At 39.1% G+C, this 14,463-nt stretch overlaps 1 long non-coding RNA gene across 6 annotated transcripts; it reads left to right on the top strand.

Annotated features, from left to right (window-relative positions):
• Nucleotides 1–9,588: 9,588 nt before the first annotated feature.
• Nucleotides 9,589–14,109, top strand: LOC112167015. 6 transcript variants are annotated; one of them, XR_002923553.2, is made up of 8 exons: nt 9,589–10,101; nt 10,230–10,343; nt 10,710–10,771; nt 11,676–11,861; nt 11,946–12,024; nt 12,380–12,614; nt 13,063–13,141; nt 13,776–14,109. It is a non-coding gene; the product is annotated as an uncharacterized LOC112167015 (long non-coding RNA). The 6 variants fall into 6 exon arrangements; XR_002923554.2 differs by having other exon boundaries at nt 9,591–10,101; nt 11,742–11,861; XR_002923557.2 differs by having other exon boundaries at nt 9,592–10,101; nt 11,782–11,861; nt 12,426–12,614.
• Nucleotides 14,110–14,463: the final 354 nt, after the last annotated feature.

Raw genomic sequence — 14,463 nt, forward strand, 5'->3', positions numbered from 1 at the left:
GTCGAAGTTTTTAAGGAGAACTTTGAGGAAACTTCCAGCACCAGATCCCATCTCCGGTTTCTGAATGTCGGTAACTGAGAACTGAAACTGAAGGTTCTTTACCTTCTTTCAGTCCTCTGAGATCAGAGAGAGAGAGAGAGAGAGAGAGAGAGAGAGATAATAGCGGGAATGAGCGGAAGAGAGGGAAGCGGTGGTGGCTGTGGAAAGAGAGTGGGAGAGGAAGGAGGAGAGGGCTAGGGTTGGGGGAATAAGAGGAGAGAAAGTGAGTTGGAAAAATATTAAGTGTGGGGAATGAAAATTTTGTTCCCCGCGTTCCTGAAAAGTTTTAACTTAGTCTTTCCGCGTTTTTGAAAATTTTTAAATGAAAATATAGACATCGGTCAACAGTAAAAATTGATGGCAGTAATATGCATAGAAATCGGTATTTGAGGAATCGATGTTAATGACATTTTTTTACATCGCGTGAATTCCTCACCGATGTAATTGTCGTGATGTCTAAGGCCAAAATTCTAGTAGTGTCAGTTGATGTCCCTTTAGGTTTAACATGAATTGGGGTTTGGTGTCTACCACCAAGGGTGTTCCTCTATGTTGAGGACCAATCTCTGAGAAGTTGGGTCTGGTATAGTACTGTTGTGGTCGAGAGCGTTTGGGTACCAAGTATTTCTCCTCAAAAATTGTTGCTAATTCATAAGCTTGGTATAATGAAGTAGGATTCATAGCACGCACATCCACCTTGATAACTTCTTTGAGGCCTCCAATAAAACATGATAGGAAAGCACCCTCTGAAAATCCAGTGGCTCTTCTTGAAAGTTTATTGAACTGGGACTTAAACTCACTCACAGTTCCAGATTGTCGCAGCTTGGCTAGAGCAGACTGACAATCCACCATGGTATGTGAGCCAAATTCCCTCATTAGTAACGCAGCAAACCCTTGCCAATTTCCAGGATACTGGTGGCGGAGTAGATGCCAAACATCAGCAGCTTCATCAACTAAATGCATAGCGGCGATAGACACTTTTCGATCATCAGGAATTTGATATAGTTCAAAATACTGCTCAGCCTTATTAAGCCATTTCAAGGGATCACCATCTCCAAATGTGGCAAACTCCAACCTCATTTGTCTCATGGTTGGGAGGTTAGGATCCAATTCAGGTTGAAATTGAAATTGGGGTAATTGAGCTGTTGATGATTAATACATATGTGAATGAACTTGTGGTCGTTGAGTATGAAACTGAGGTTGTGATGCTTGAACTGTAGAATAAGTTGATGGAGCTTGAACTATGAGTGTCTGCGTTGGCATATGGGTGGGAAGATAGTGATTCACAGCGAACGGCAATGAGGGTCTGCTATGAGTCGTATTATTGCCGCTTGGTATCGAATTCCAATGAGTAGCATTGATGCTGCTGCTAGGCTTTGCTAGCCATGGGGGCACAGACGATTGACAACCTGAGGGACCCAAATGCCCAAAACCACCATATATAGAATTTCCAGAGCCACCATACGTAGGATTACCAGAAGTATACCCCAAATTAGGGGGAGGCACATTGGGAGAATTATACCCTTGATAACCTATGTGTGAAACGGGTATATTGAATGATTGTAAGGCCTGATGCTGTAAATTAAAATCATGATAAGAGGGTCCAACAGTATGTTGATAAAATTGAGATGGGTGTTGCCAACCTTCCCAATCCTCGATGTTAACTCCATCCCTGCCTTTGAAAGCATCATTCATCAACTTACTGCCACTAGGAACACCACTAACAACAAATGGACCTCCACAAGTAGCAACCAATTTACCACGTTGTATATTAGTACTAGACCCAGAAGTAACATGAGTATTAGCAGGAGCAAGTATACCTGAAGAAACTTCCTCATGAGTGATGCTCAAAACCCCTAACCCTTCAGGACAAATTGGTTCTGAGACTGAAACCCTCGAGTTTGCTGGTTGAAAGGCCGGAAGAGAGCCGAAATAGGAGGGTTCGGAGAGACAGGAACAGGGTCGGAGTGGGTCACAGAATTGACTCGAAGAGCCAGAAGTTCCTCCAACAGCTGAGAGCGAAACTCTGCATTCTGAGCATGAATCTCGGCGCTTTCAGAGCAAATCAGAGCATGAATCTCAGCGTTTTCAGAATGAATCAACTCCTGGGCAGAGCGAATTTCGTCAACCGAGTCGCGCACCGCTTGGAGCTGAGCCTCTGCTGCCGCTTGTTGTGCCAAATAATCCATCTCGATGGCCGAAAGTTCCTTCGATGTTTGAAGGTTGGTGCCGCCCTTGCGCGACGCTCCCATGGGAACGAAGGCTCTGATACCAGATAATAAGACCCTAGATCTAGAAACACAATTATAGAGAGAATTTAAAGAAACTGAAATGAGAAGTTGATATATATTTTCATTAATTAAAGGAAGAGGTGGTTCTAGTACATATATAGTGATCCTTCTGAGACCGAAGGGAAGGAACTGGACAGGTGTCCAGGTCATGACTACCAACTTGCCAGCTCATAAGCATAAAAGACTAAACAACCAGAAAAGTTAAAGTATAAGAAACTACAATAAAAGATGGATAATTACTAGGCTCTTATCACAAGGTGAGGAAAAAGCTCTTTTCTGATGGGCAGGGGAGATTATTATTCATCAAGGCACTGCCTTTGAAGTCATCATAGAGGAAATTTATTTTCTTAATCTTCCCCTGTTATCAGTATCATTAGTACAACTGAGAGTGGTGTCTCAGCATGTGTTGCGGTTGGGTATTCAAATAGTTGAGAAGCTACAAATACTTGATTGTTTAGCTGCCCACACACTTGGATTATTTCCTTTTGGACTAAAAAATCTGTTCGAGTGGGATTTCAACTCCAAGATCAACCCAAGCAATAATGACTCCACAGGAAGCTTCAATGATTCCTTCCTAATTCTAAATGGCTTTGAAGCTCTCCATTTTCACCAAAATGCTAATAGATCTGCAAACACACACGTTTATGTTATACTTGGAGTCCCAATGGATAGAATCAATTTTATACAAATAGAAAGCATAGATGCTTCAAGATTAAAGAAAGCTATACATTAGTTGCCACATAATAGACAGCAAAGATGTATTCCCAAAAAAAAAAAAAAAATTAATAATAATAACATAATCTTTTTCTCCCTATTCTTCTCTATGCAAAAATAAGATACCAAATATAAGCTGATTTGTTATACCACACCTTCATTCTTAACAACTCATGTTCTTGGACAGCAAAGGAAGATTTCCACCAGGGTATAACCCCCTTCACATGCTGGAACTGTTCTCAAGTTCGATTAACTCTATGCAACACTGTGACGATAGCAGACTGGATTGCAGGGAAACTAACAACCAATATGCTTCGTCACATTTCAATTAAAGAACCAATCACCAACAGATTCTGCAATTGTCTATCGAGAATGGCTAAGCTAGCTATTGGTTAGATGGCAAATTTAGTTCAAATGACAGGAAAAAAAATGCAAAAAATGGATTTTCAACAGCATATTGCTACTGTTATGTATTCACTCTTAGAAGACATCAACTCATGAACAAAGAACATTGCAATATAAGCCATTAACGATTGACAAAAAGTTAAAAAAAATGGGCGACAACTAAAATAAGACACAGGTAGAAGTTGCAAGAATACAAAACATAGACAATAAATTGAAAAACCAAAGTGGTGTAGTAGATAGTACCAATTGTGCAAGTTTGAGCTTGTAGAGGATGGTGGTTTTACCAGCAGCATCACCCACCGTTAGTGTTCTCATTTCTTTCCTTGCAAACAGCATCTTCACCATCCTAGACATTGCAATCCCTATTTTTCCAACTGCTTCAATCACAGAAAATAGCACAATATGAGAGACCAGAAAAATATGTACCTGCACTAAACTGACTAAAGAAAGCAACAAATAGAGTTGCTTGAAATAGTGACAGTCATATCTACCTCCATATCCTTAACTCAGTATACAATTATAGACCTAAAAATTCAGTATCTTTGCAATCCTTACTAACAAATTTCCAATCTTTCAAATTCAACTAAGCAAGAAACCCAATCACATAACTGAAAACATACAAAATAAATAAATAAAATATAAAATAAAAAACTGAGGAGTAATTAACTCACAGAGTCCGCTCTACAATCAGGCAGTTTAATTTGAGTGCTGCAAAGGTCAGGTACTGAGTCACGGTAGGTGAAAGAATGAAGATGTAAAAGAAACAAAATCCTCCAAAACCATATTCAACCAAGACTAAAAAAAACAAAAAACAAAAAAGCAGAACAAAAGCTAGCTAAAGATTGGATTCAAATATTCATTCATTTCAATCTCAATTAAGTTTTAGCAAGTCAACTATGGAAAGTTCAAATTTGGGAAATCGATTAGAACTATAGGAGTCAAAACCGTAATTGTTGGACTGTTAGGATTTAATAGTCTGGTAGGGTTTATTGTTTCTTGTTGTTTAAGTTTGCAGTTAATTTCTTGTTAATAAGCCCTATTTATCAGGGACTTATAGATAGGGTTTTAGACTGTTTCTTCCAATTTAGTTACCACATCCTAGGCCTTATAAGACGTGGTTTGTTATTGCTTTGATTCCATCTTCTTGTAAGGCTATATAGTCGGCAGCTTGCTTTGAATTCAATATGATATTCTCTCAGAATATTGGAGTATTGCAACTCTATCATTGTGTGTTCAACAATTGGTATCAGAGCCTCATCACAGGGGCCTGATTGTGAGTGTGTGAGAGAAACAGTGAATGTGTGTAAGAGAAACAGTGAGTGTGTGTGTGGAAAGAAACTGTAGTTTCTTTCGAAGTAAGGGAGTCAAGAAGAATGGCAGAGAGTAGTTTCGTGCAGCCTGCAATCCCCAAATTTGATGGTCACTATGACCACTGGGCGATGTTGATGGAGAACTTCCTCCGATCTAAAGAATATTGGGCTCTTGTGGAGAATGGGATATCAGTGGTGGCAGATGGAGCAGAGTCTACAGAAGCACAGCGCAAAGTGATCGAGGAGCAAAAACTGAAAGACTTAAAGGTTAAAAACTACCTTTTTGAAGCAATTGATCACAGTATCATGGAGACTATCCTTAATAGGGAGACTGCAAAGGCTATTTGGGATTCGATGAAGCTTAAATATCAAGTGTCAACCAAGGTGACGCGTGCACAGCTGCAGGCCCTTCGAAGGGACTTCGAAACACTCCACATGAAGGAAGGAGAAAGTGTTGATGGCTATAGCCAACAAAATGAAGGCTCATGGTGAGAGGATGAGTCAGACTATTATCAATGAGAAAATTTTGAGGTCTATGACTTCAAAATTTGATTATTTGGTTTGTTCCATCGAAGAATCCAATGACACGGATACGTTGACCATTGATGAATTGCAGAGCAGCTTGCTTGTTCACGAGCAAAGGATGAATGGTCATGTAGAGGAAGAACAAGCTCTAAAGGTTACAAGTGAAGAGAGAGCAAGAAGAGGAAGGGGATGTGGAATGGTTAGAGGCAGAGGAAGAGGAAGGGGAAGACAGCCCTTCAACAAAGCTATTATTGAGTGTTTCAATGTCGCAAGTTAGGGCACTATCAATATGAATGCCCTAATTGGGATAAAGCGGCCAACTACGCTGCATTGGAGGAAGAAGAAGAGTTATTGTTGATGTCCTATGTGGAGCTGCATCAAGCTAAGAGGGAAGAGGTGTGGTTTCTTGATTCAGGCTGTAGCAATCATATGAGTGGGAATAAGGAGTGGTTCTCGGATTTGGATGAAGGTTTCAGGCAGACCGTGAAACTCGGCAATAATTCAAGAATGGCAGTTGTGGGAAGAGGCAATGTACGTCTGCAAGTAAATGGCTACACTCAGGTGATTTCCGAAGTCTACTACATTCCTTAACTTAAGAATAATCTATTGAGTGTAGGGCAGCTTCAAGAGAAGGGTTTAGCCATTTTAATTCAACATGGAAAGTGTCGAGTTTATCAACCTAGAAAGGGATTAATCATGCAGACAGATATGAGTGCAAATAGGATGTTCATCCTATTAGCTGCAATAGCACTGAAAGCTCCTACATGTTTTCAGACTGTTTCAGAGGATGAATCCCACCTTTGGCACCATCGTTTTGGTCACTTGAACGACAAGGGACTGAGGACACTTTCGTATAAAAAGATGGTCAATGGACTGCCCTCTCTCAAGACTCCAACAAAGCTTTGTACAGATTGCTTAACCAGCAAGCAACACAGAGACTCCATGCCAAAGAAAAGCTTATGGAGAGCATCACACAAGCTACAGCTCGTGCACCCAGATATATGCGGACCAATCAAGCCTGCATCAAACAGCAACAAGAGGTACTTGTTAAGTTTTATCGATGATTTCAGTCGTAAAACTTGGATTTACTTCTTGCATGAAAAATCAGAGGCCTTTGCTATGTTTAGAAATTTTAAAGCTTGTGTTGAGAAAGAAGTTTGTGCATATATTACATGTTTGAGGACTGACATGGGTGGTGAGTTCACCTCAAATGAGTTTGGGGAGTTTTGTAAGACTCAAGGTATAAGCAGACAACTAAATGCAGCCTATACCCCTCAGCAAAACGGAGTTGCTGAGAGGAAGAATAGGACGGTGATGAATATGGTGCGCTCTATGCTTTCAAATAAGCAAGTTCCTCAGATGTTTTGGCCCGAGGCTGTAAAGTGGAGCTTGCACATCCTCAACAGGTGCCCTACTGTAGCTGTGCAAAATAGAACTCCAGAGGAGTCGTGGAGTGGTGTGAAACCTACAGTCGAATACTTTCGAGTTTTTGGGTGTGTAGCACACGCTCATGTTCCAGATCAGAAGATAAGCAAGTTGGATGATAAGAGCAAGAAGTGTGTTCTGTGGGGAGTAAGCGATGAATCGAAGGCTTATAGGTTGTATGATCTGGTGTCCAAGAAGATCATTGTTAGCAAAGATGTGGTTTTTGAGGAGAATGAGGGCTGGAATTGGGGCATAAGCAAAGAAGAGATTAGTCTGGATATTTTAGAGTGGGGAGATAATGAAGATAGAGAGAATGAAAGTGAAAGTGAAAACGAAGAGGAAGCTGAAGGTAACGAAGAAGGAAATGGTGCTGACACAAGTAGTTCAAATGTCAACAATTCAAGTGGGACTGATTCATCTTCTAGTGAACCACATGAGGATGACCTATTAGCTCCAGTTGAAGGGAGAGCAAGAAAAGTTCCATTTTGGATGGCAGACAATGAGAGCGGTGAAGGTTTGTCAGATGAAGAAGGATTGAATGCTATGATGATGCTTACTGGTGATGCTGATCTGATCACATACAAAGAAGCTGTTGAGAGCAAAAAGTGGAGGGATGCAATGAATGCAGAACTTGAGTCAATTGAAAGGAATAAAACTTGGGAGTTGATTGTTCTTCCAGATGGGATGAAGGCTATTGGAGTTAAGTGGGTTTTTAAAACAAAACTTAACGAAAATGGAAAGTTAGACAAGTGCAAAGCAAGGCTCGTGGCAAAGGGGTATGCACAGCAGTATGGGGTTGATTACACCGAAGTTTTTGCTCCGGTTGCAAGGCTTGACACCATTCGATTGATATTTTTCAGTTGAATGTAAAGAGCGCTTTCCTTCATGGTGAGCTTAATGAAGAAGTCTACGTGTAACAGCCTCGAGGATACGAGAAGAAGGGTGAAGAGGAGAAAGTGTACGAATTGAAAAAGGCATTATATGGGCTCAAACAGGCTCTGCGACCGTGGTATAGCAAGATTGAGGATTATTTTGCTAGAGAAGGCTTCGAAAGGTGTTTCTGTGAACACACCTTGTTCACAAAGTCGAAGGAGGGAGGTAAACTTTTAATTGTCAATCTTTACGTTGATGACTTAATTTATACTGGCAATGATAGGAGTATGTGTGATGAATTTAAGAAGTCAATAGTGTTGGAATTTGATATGTCTGACTTGGGGAGGATGAGGTACTTTCTCGGTGTCGAAGTGTTACAAAGTCCAGATGGAATTTATGTTTTTCAGAGGAAATATGCTCTTGATGTCATGGAGAGATTTGGTATGAACAAGAGTAATTCTGTAAAGAACCCAATAGTTCCAGGTACAAAGCTGTCGAAGGATGTGAGAGGAACTAAAGTTGATGCAACCTTGTTTAAGCAGGTGGTTGGCAGCCTAATGTATCTTACCGCAACCAGACCGGACTTAATGTATGAGGTGAGTCTCATTAGCAGATTCATGTCATGTCCAACTGAGCTTTATTGGGGTGCAGCTAAGAGGATACTAAGGTATGTAAAAGGTACAACTAATTTGGGAATCTTTTACAAGAGAGGAGGTTGTAAGGATCTTGTTGCTTATACTGATAGTGACTTTGCTGGAGACATGGATGATTGGAAAAGCACCTCAGGATATGCCTTTTTACTTGGTTCTGGAGAAGTTTCATGGTCATTCAAGAAACAGCCGGTGGTGACTTTGTCTACCACTGAGGCTGAGTACATTGCTGCTGCCTCTTGTGCTTGTCAGTGTGTGGTTGAGAAGAACACTAGAGAAGCTTGGACGTGAACAAGATAAGAGTACCACGGTGTTCTGTGATAACAGCTCTACTATAAAGCTCTCCAAGAACCCTGTTTTGCACGAACGAAGCAAGATATTGATATTCGTTTTCACTTCCTCCGTGATTTAGCAAGAGATGGAGTTGTGGAATTGAGTCATTGCAATAGTCAGGAGCAAGTAGCTGATATATTGACGAAGCCCCTCAAGTTAGAGTTGTTCTTGAAGCTTCGGAGCTTGCTTGGAATGATTGAAGTTCCAAAGGTAAACTGAATGCTTTCTGCATACAGTTTAAGGGAGGGAATGTTGGACTGTTAGGATTTAATAGTCTGGTAGGGTTTATTGTTTCTTGTTGTTTAAGTTTGCAGTTAATTTCTTGGTAATAAGCCCTATTTTTTAGGGACTTACAGATAGGGTTTTAGACTGTTTCTTCCAATTTAGTTACCACGTCCTAGGCAGTATAAGACGTGGTTTTTTATTGCTTTGATTCCATCTTCTTGTAAGGCTATATAGCCGGCAGCTTGCTTTGAATTCAATATGATATTCTCTCAGAATATTGGAGTATTGCAACTCTGTCATTGTGTGTTCACACTACTACAGAAAATGAATCACACGACACCTCTCAGACGACGGCACACTGTTTTCCGTGGTGTGAATCATTTCTCATTATTGAGACGACGGTTGTAAAATTTCCGTCTTCTAATATGAATTCAACCAACGGGTGTTTTTCATGTTGAAATTATGTATTGCTTCATAAGACGTTTATAAATAGAAGCATGGTGTGACTGTGAAAAACTTTGAGCGCCAATCTTCCCACCATTTAGTGGTGCCAGTTTTCACCCCGAACCCTAAGCTTTAGCTTCATCGGATATCAAGAAAGTTAGAACATATATTGGTTGGTACAACGGATAAGTCTAAAACTGTGGTATGAATGAAGTCAATTAGCAAGAGAGAAATTAGAAATATGTCCCCCCAAAGCGCAAACCCAAAATTCAAAATTTGAACATTTGGACAACATGATTGTATGAGGGCTTGTCCATTAACTAATGAGCCCGTGCCTATGCCCGTGTCCATGCCCTAAACGAGGGGTTGCCCTCTACACGGGCAAAAAAATTAAAACTCTCTTCGACATAGCTAGCCCGTCTCTCTATCTTCGACAACTCTTCCTTGGCCTTTCTCTCGACAACTTGTAATATTCAACAAAACCATTCCTCTACAAACCGCGACCCCGACCATGACTATCACTCTTCGACAAACCCCGACCCCGACCGCAACCATCACTCTTCGACAATGCTAAGATTAGAACCAACTCTGTTTCAAGGGTTCTTCAAATCGCTTCCCTTCCCGTCCCATCGCTTCAGCGTTATTCCCTTCCCATTACTGTAGGGTTCTTCAGATCTATTGGCGGTGGTGATTGTCGCTTTATTTGGTTGCTTGTGGCTTCGATTGGCTTCGGCGGTGGTGTTGGCTTCGATTCGGCAGTGGTTGTAGCTTTGGAGGCGGTGGTTGGTCTCGTGAGAGGTTGAAATTGAGTTCTGGCGACTGTAGATCTGAATCGAACTCTCAAATCAATTTTGTTCTGAGGCAGCATAGGTAGATTTGTCTGGGTTTTGAGATTGGAAATCTAAATTTCTTTGATTTCCCTAGAATTTTATCTCTGCTACCATTTCTGTACAGCCTTCTCCATTGGCTAATCATACCAACCCACACAATGACTTTAGGTACCTTTCCTTCAACAATGACGAGGCCAGATCCCCATTCATTCGTTGCTGAATTCGAAATCCCCAATTTTCAACCTCAACCCCCAAACCATGGTCTTATTCAAGAAAGCTCAGGTATTTGTCTTTATCTCTCTATTGTCATTTTCCGCTCCAATTTGGGAATTGAGATTACAAATTAGGGTTTTGAAGAGGTAAACATTGGTACTTTGATGATGGCGTGGTGGTTAATTGTGTATGGGAGTTGAGTTTGAATTAGATGGAATTGTGTTGATATGTAAGGGTCTATGGATACAAGCTTGGAACTTTGCTGTTATGGCTGGTGTCAATGCTAGGATATCTTATGTCATGATTAAATCCTTCATAGCTGTATTCGAGATAAAGTTATAACTTTTAGTATTGCCTTGAAATTGAAGTAGAGGTACTGCTAGGCAGAACTGGTAAATCATTTAGCTAAAAAGTCATCTCATTTTCTTTCCACAGGTATCCCATCACAGGTCATGCACTAAACTTGGAGTTATGACAGCTTCTCAGCGCAATATAAGGTAACATGGAGCTCAGCAACTGTACAAATCTGCTAGTGCAAGTTAACTACCATGCATATTGAACCTTTTCAATCCTTTTGTTGCTCAAATTCTTAGTATTAGTTGCCAGTAGTGTTTATGGAATAATAGTCTTGATTTTCTTAATCATCTGCAAGTTTATATCTAGTTTTGGATTAACATGTGCGCATTTTGTTATCTGTTTTAGTGTTTTCTGTTGGGATTGTTTGTGTTTTTAAATTTGTGATTGTTTTGTTCGTATTCTATGTATTGAGGGAATCCATGATCATTGGAATAATGGGTTTTGGTTTATTTTTTGTGAAATTTAATTCAAGGTGAATCGGGTGACCATCTACGAGTTTTCTGTTAGGTGAATGTGATTGTATGGTTTACTTTTATGGAATGTAATTTGATTGTGGCATATGGGGTGTTGATTCCTTTCTATATTTAGAAAGAAATGTGTATAAGAGTGTAGCTTGTTAGAGTTTAAAGCAGATTCATGGGAAACAGGGTGAGCTGTATGAATAGCTAGTTTTGTCATATGTGATCAAATGCAATTTGGTATAATTTTATGGTCGATATAGGCAGTTGAAGCGATTCAATCACAGTTTTTGAATAATAGGTAGTACAATCTATACAGCATTTAAGTCTGAGCCAGTATAACATATTTGAATCTGAACTCTAAGCAGTGGTTTGCCCTGTAATATCTTGTCTTTCTAACAGAAGGAATGTTTATCAGACAACATTATTCTTATATGAACTTAGTACATGTTTGGTTGGCTTCTTCTAATTGTTACATCCCCTTACACGTTGCTATTTTCTCAAAATCAGTATTATATGCAGAATGAAGCTTGTAATGTATTTAATCACCATTCTTTAGCTAATAGTTCTGTTTCATACGGTGAAGGAAGTCTTGGCAACATCAAATACTTTGTTACTTCTGGTCTTAATTGGTTTTGTACTTGAACTCTAGCTCTACAAGTTATGGGACTCTTAAGGCTTTTGTTTTTCAGGCCCAATATGTTGATTGGGGGATATAGGCATAATTGGGACCTGGTAAATACTTGGACTATATGCAAGATAAATAGCTCATGTATGTTTCTCTCTGTTGTTTGTTTTTTTTTTTCATTTGTACAACTTTGATATTAAGATTGTTTAACTGTTAATATGTTTCCAGGTGTGGGATGCAACTGCAGCTGATCCTAAATTGCTGGTCTTTTTGAAATCGTACAGGAATTTCTTACACACTAAATCTGGTAATTAGATCTACCTAGCTTTTCTAATGTTAATCATGAGAGATCACCATTGAAGAAAAACTGAAGATGTTAAGAAAAAGGCTGTTGGTTTTTACCTGTTTGATTGGTTTCTTGAGCTACAAAGAAGAAGATAATCTGCAAAAATAGATTTTGCTTCCTCAACTAGACCTCTTCCAATACTAGAGCAGAAAATTACTTTTGCCTCCAGGTTTACCTGAAAATCAATACAGAATAACTGAGTATATTAATGCTAGGAAGTTAGTGATACCGAGCATTTTACAGTTTCAAAAGAACTCTACAATGTCCAGATTCTAGGAAATAAATTGATGGTTTGATATGATTTTTGTTGTCTCAGACACAGAGAAGTTCTATATTGAAGTCCAGGAAATTATACTTGCTAGGTACAATAAAACTTTTGATTGGGCTTTGAAAGCAAAAATGATGCTGGGAAAGAAAGCAATAGAAGCTGCTCGGGTCTTTGTTGAAGACACTGGACTTAGTGACTCTCTTACTGGCTACTGCTGAGGACTTTCTGGTTGAAAGAGAGGCAATGTTGCAGAAATTGTTTCCAACAAACGAGCTGATGCCAGGTACCATTAGTATATGCAAATAGAGATATTAGCACACTTATGCCCTTTTAATTGTGTACTATTATAATGAACCTTTGGTTATGTATCTCCTTTGAAATAATGATATTCGGCAGTTTTGGATGGGACTTGATTAATTGAATCGCTCTTTTTGGCCTTTGTGAATGGGAATATAATCAATTGACAGGTTGTAATTGTATGCTCAAATTAATTATGCTCTGTTATGGAATTATATATGCTCTGTTTTGGTAAATGTGATTGCATATATATATATATATATATATATATATATATATATATATATATATATATATATGGAGAAGAAGAATTTGAGGAATAGCCTTGTAAGAATTAAATTTGTAATTTTTTTTTATTTCTAAGAACTCATTATTTCATTGTTGTTGAACATTTTATCCATATTAAGATTGTTTAACTGTTAATATGTTTTCAGGTGTGGGATGCAACCGCAGCTGATCCTAAATTGCTGGTCTTTTTGAAATCGTACAGGAATTTCTTACACATTGAATCTGGTAATTAGATCTACGTAGCATAACGTAGTTCCTTTTTTCTATTACTTTGTTTGGCATACCCTTTTTGCGCATATGATAGTTGTGCACTCTGCATGGTAATGTGACGTGCACTCTGCATGTAGAAATTACATGTGCACTGCATATATTAATTATTTATGGCAATGGTAGTTGTAATTAAGTTTTGATAATATACATATGCACTCTGCATATGATAGAGTAGATTCATGACTCTGTCCATGTATCCGTATATGGACTATTACAGATTCATAATTGTATGGACTTTTACTTTGTTCTTTTCCCTTTCTGGAAATCATCTTTTCAAGTGCAGAAGGCTAGCACTAGTTTATTCTGCTGTCTTTTGTATATTTGGATGCTAATATCTCTATATTACAGATATTCAAATGTTGATTTCATATTGTTGTCCTGCGAAGGCTGGCACTAGTTTATTTTGCTGTCTTTTGGATTATCACAAAATTTTATGTAGATCAGTGCATACCACAAACTGTTTCTTAATCTATAGATGCACAATTCTAGCAATCTACCTTGCTATGAGAACCTTGGTGGTAAAAGGAAAATGTGACAATTCAGTATCCTTTTGAGGCATGAAGTTTGACGTGGTGGTTTTGTTCTGCAGGGAGAAGTGGAAACCTATCTTTAAAAAGCACATTTCTGGCCAAGTTTGTCGTGGTGGTTTTGTTCTAAAAACAATGATCCAGGTTTGAAGGCTGCTTATAAACTGGACAATCATGTGGAAGATGGAGCAGTGACGAAAGCTTTTGAAGTGATAGAGAGAAATTTGTTTAGGTAGAAGTTGTACTGAGGCTAGAAGTTGGTCTTTTTTGGGTTGGCCTTAATTGCAATTCGCCTTATTTTGTGATCCCTTATTTTGTGGATACATCGGATCCATTTAGAATGCTATGGGATTATAACAGCTTTCTATTATGATTAAATTACCATTCTTTTGGTCATTTTTGCTTCCAGAATCTGAATTTTGCCATTACAACAATAGTAGGAAAATATGTCATCGGATGAGGTTTTTAGGGTACAATCAAACAAAATTTCTACAATTCAGACGACGGTTTGTATTGATATCATGGTCTCAAATGTCATGGTACAACAGTTTGAGTTATATGTGTCGTGGGAAAGCACACATGCATTGAATTTTTAAGTCATCACACCACATTTTCCTAAAAAGCGTGGTCTGAGTAGAAGTCACACCACGCTGGAATCCTAAAACCGTGGTATGAGTGGAAGTCACACCACGCTGGAATCCTAAAACAGTGGTATGAGTAGAAGTCACACCACGACATATTTCTGTCGAC

This window comes from Rosa chinensis, chromosome 5, assembly GCF_002994745.2.
Source record: "Rosa chinensis cultivar Old Blush chromosome 5, RchiOBHm-V2, whole genome shotgun sequence".
NCBI classification, from domain to species: domain Eukaryota; kingdom Viridiplantae; phylum Streptophyta; class Magnoliopsida; order Rosales; family Rosaceae; genus Rosa; species Rosa chinensis.